Raw genomic sequence first — 4,704 nt, forward strand, 5'->3', positions numbered from 1 at the left:
TTCCAGACTTTTTATGTCTAAATTATAACCCAATTGACGGAATTTTAATTTAAGCAATTATATTTTTTTTATTTCCGGACTTTTTAGGCCTAAACTAAAACCCAACCGGCCAAATTTTAACCGAATCTGGCTAATTTTTATAATTTCTAAACTTTTTAAGCCTCAGATTAGGCGAAATTTGTTTCGCCTTATGCATGAAAAAGCAATTCCGCCTAATCATACCCAGTCGGCAAATTTAGTTGTAAATGCGCATTAGAAACTTATTTAAATACGTATCGTTGTGGTATGTATGTTAGCCATTTTCTCGTGTCGAACACGCATTAAAAATACGCATTAGATGCGTATAAAAACAGGTATACAATGCGACGCCTACTGAGTATCAAACTCGCATTTGAAACTCTTGTAAACACGTATAAAACACGATAACTAGAGAATATTCAATACGAAATTTTGCTGGTATTACATGCGCATTCAAAACTTTCCAGAATACGCGGTATTTACGCATATATGTTAGCCATTTTATCGTGTCGAACGCGCATTAAAAATAGACATCAGATGCGTATAAAGACAGGTATACAATACGACGCCTAATGAGTATCAAACTCGCATTTAAACACGTATAAAACGCGATAACCAGAGAATATTCAATACAATTTTATTAACTATTATGAATTCATAACATAATGATAATGACTAGCAGTAAGCAACCCGTAATACGGGTTATGAGTTATTAAATCATTAATAACAATAAAAACACATTAGTAACTTTGATATATTATCTAAAAAATTAAATACAAATTTATCTATAAATATTTTAACTTTGAGTCCCTATCATCAACGTCATTGCTTATAGTTAACGACATAAAGACCGCATTAACATCAGTTGAGTTCTTTTTAAAATCTGTCGCAACACAGGTACCAGAAAAGGAAAGTCAAGTAAAGCCTGCAAATACCTAAAAAGAGAAACGAAAAAAAAATTACAATTTTTAATTACAAAAGTACTATATGCATTTTATTGGTAGTAGAATTAGGATAATAATAACAGAAAATATATATTTTGTGTCTACAGAATAATTCAAAAAGAATATAAAAAGGCTAGACAACACAATGTAGTAACACTGGCAAATAACACTACAACTTAATAAGATATTTTATTAACTTAAATACTTGGACTAAAAAGATTTCATTTATTACAATATTTGAACAATCAAGGGACAATTATAGTTAAACAATTTGAGCAACAATATCATAGAATAGCAAGCAACTCGTAAAATATTTCTTATTATTATTATTTGTTGTTATGTTTATTTGTTATTATTATTTGTGGTATTAAGAAATACGTAAGAGCTCAGTAATTATATAAGTTTCATTAAATTTCCCTCTCATCTAATTGAGAGAGAGAGAAAGAGAGAGAGAAAGAGAGAGAGAGAGAGAGAGAGAGAGAGAGAGAGAGAGAGAGAGAGAGAGAGAGTGAGAAGGAAAGTGTTTCCAAAGCAGCATGTTAACAAAAGTAAAAAAATACGGAATAAATAGTATTAATTGGTTTTATTATGTTACCAGTAAACAAAATTATTTTTACCTTGATTAAAAGCTAATTTCCAGCATTTCTTAATTAAGCTCCAGCTTCTCTCTAACTGTTGACTAATGATTAATTGAGCAAATTTCACATCATACTAAATTTACAAAATTAAAACCATGTTTCAACAGTTAGCTAACTAATCAAAAGATGACAAAGGGAAGACAAACTAAAAAAAGAAAGAAAAAAAGAACATAATTATGATAGAAATTATAAAAAAAAATAAAACTATTTAGATTTAAAAGTGTTAATTGTTACTATAAATAGTTAAACTCATACTTTGCTTTGTTCTGAAGTGTCTAAAGTCAAATTAACAGACATTAACACTGCTTGGCACTGAATACTGTCAAGTAAGTTTTCTGCACGCCCAGTTACATTTCTTACATTTCAACAACAACTAATTTCATCTTGCCTAGATCGATTTTTTTCATTTGACAACTATTTTCAAGTTGCCTATTAGCATTTTACATTAATAACTTTGTTGAGCCTAATACTATCTATTTCAATTTTACTGTTATCATTAAACATATTACCAGTAATCTTACTACTGTTAAAATTGAATAAATGAATATAAAAGAATCTTACAAATTGTGATCTTTTCTAATCAAAGACTTCATTTAAACTTAAGATTTATTGAAATCTATATTTTTACCTATGTTTATGAAAAATTTGTTGAAGTTTTCAGCTATTTCTTTCTTATCAAATATTTGTTTGTTCATAGTTAGCTTTAATCTATTTGTAATTGTGGTGTTTTTTTGTAATTGTTTTTTCCCTGTAATTTCTTTAATTACTTCCCATGTCTTTTTACTATTTCCAATCATTAAACGTATTACCAGTAATCTTACTATTGTTAGAATTGAATGAATGAACGTAAAAGAATCTTACAAATTGTGATCTTTTCTAATCAAAGACTTTATTTAAACTTAAGATTTATTGAAATCTATATCTTTTTATATGTTTATATACATAAGTCGTTTATTAAAAATAATAAATAATATTTATTTACATCAATTATTTTTAATTTAACAAATAATCTACAATGCGCAAAATTATTTTTACCTTAATGAAAAAAAAAAAATAAATGCACAATCTTGTATAAAATATTGAAGCAATGTCAGTCAGTATATTTTACTCTAAAGTAATTATATATATATATATATATATATATATATATATATATATATATATATATATATATATATATATATATATATATATATATATATATATATATATATACATACTGAAATATAGGCAGATTTAAGTGTATAAACTGTCGTGTCAACAAATAACAGTCAGTTTTAAAGACAAAAAATATATATCTAATATAATATATATCAAATATAAAATATATCCAATATAAATAAAACAAAATAGTAAACTAACTCAAACCAGTATCAGTTACACCATGTGAAGTAACTACAAAACACTTCAGTTCTTTTCAATCACTCTGAAAAATAACTTTCAGCTCTTTCCAATAGCACTAAAAATAAAACAAAACTTGCTTAGCTAAGTTGCCTAGTTTATAAGAATCTGAAAACAGATAAGTAAAAAACCAAGTACAAACAAACATTTATTTGTCAATACTACTATATTTAAACAAATTAATAAATTAATTTAACAAAGAATAACGCCAATTCTCCTTAAAAGCAAAAAAAAAATTTTCAACTTAAATTTGCTTGCAGACCTTGCTTGTAAAATAAAATGTGAATAAGAAACACATTTGGAAAAGCCTAGAAAAATTCATAAAAATTTACATTTTTTCTTTTATATCACATAAATCCATAATATGATAAATCTGAAATGAAAAAATGTAATTGATAAGTAAATACAAAGAAAAACATCAAATATGAATCGAAAATCATTATATCTGATAGAGATAAGATGTCATGATAAGAGAGTAGTAGTTGTTAAATATTGTTATTTCATGTTAGCTTTTAGAAAACAAATCATGTTGGTACTTCATGGTTCTAAAAATTCAAATTGAGATATAAATAAAATGTATATACGGCAAAATGATTTTTCTTGAGTCGCTTTTAGTGAATGATTAAAAGCAGTGAGTTTCAATAATAAAACCACTTATAATTTTAACAATAGACACCAACATAAAGGTAAGCCAAATGTAACAACATTGGTAACATAAAAAACAACTTTACGCAAAATCTTGCTCAACACGTTTGCCAAGTCGCACACTTTGAAAACATGGAAACAACATAATATAAACATATATAATAACTATAAAACACAATACATTTATTTAACTTTATATTACATATATAAACACCTCATATAATATTTATATACACAATAGATACATTTTATACTATTTTAATGACACATTTATAAAACAATTACATAACACATATTATTACATACATATATTTATCAAAAACTTTTTAACTTTGAACATAATATAAACATATATGCAAACTATAAACATATATAACCTGAATTGCACGAACAAAAAATTTTAAAATAACATGAAAATATTTAAAAAGATTCATATATATATTCATATATAAAAACATATATGTTGTAATAAAATATCAAATTATAATTATATTTAATTTAAATCAAATACTTATTGAATAAAGAGCAAAAAACAGATAGAAGAACTGCAATCCCTATAACAAAATTTAACGTTTAGCAACAATAAAATGTCAGTGTTGGCTCGAAATTTTAATTTATTTTTCTAAATTTTTTAAAACAGTACAAAAAAAAGGTAATAGCATAACAGAAATGTTAATAAAATAATAATCAACATAATAAAATAAGCAAGGTATGAAATGATAGGATTTATAATATATTTGAATTATATTAATTTAGGACTTAAATTCAAACTAAATAAATTTAAAAGTTACTTTTAAATTTATTAAGTTTTATGAAGTCCTAAATTAATATAATTCAAATATATTATAAATCCTATCATTTCATACCTTGCTTATTTTATTATTTTATATTATTTTATTATTACTACTTTTAAAGTAGTAATAAATATTTTTATGATAAAGTTTTAGTATCTTTTTTAGTACAAAAAAGTACTGTAACTGTATTGGAGATATGCGATACTGCTTTAGAAGAACGATATCTCTTCATACAACTTTTCATGTATTCCTGACTATTCCTTT

General features: G+C 24.6%; 1 long non-coding RNA gene across 2 annotated transcripts; it reads right to left on the reverse strand.

Moving 5' to 3' along the window:
- Positions 1-762: 762 nt before the first annotated feature.
- LOC136091489 (uncharacterized) lies at positions 763-4,387 on the reverse strand. 2 transcript variants are annotated; one of them, XR_010644026.1, is made up of 4 exons: positions 3,334-4,387; positions 2,963-3,059; positions 1,580-1,673; positions 763-953 (listed from the first exon to the last, which is right to left on the reverse strand). It is a non-coding gene; the product is annotated as an uncharacterized LOC136091489 (long non-coding RNA). The 2 variants fall into 2 exon arrangements; XR_010644027.1 differs by lacking the exon at positions 3,334-4,387 and having other exon boundaries at positions 2,963-3,260.
- Positions 4,388-4,704: the final 317 nt, after the last annotated feature.

This window comes from Hydra vulgaris, chromosome 15 (genome assembly GCF_038396675.1).
Source record: "Hydra vulgaris chromosome 15, alternate assembly HydraT2T_AEP".
Classification (NCBI taxonomy): Eukaryota; Metazoa; Cnidaria; class Hydrozoa; order Anthoathecata; family Hydridae; genus Hydra; species Hydra vulgaris.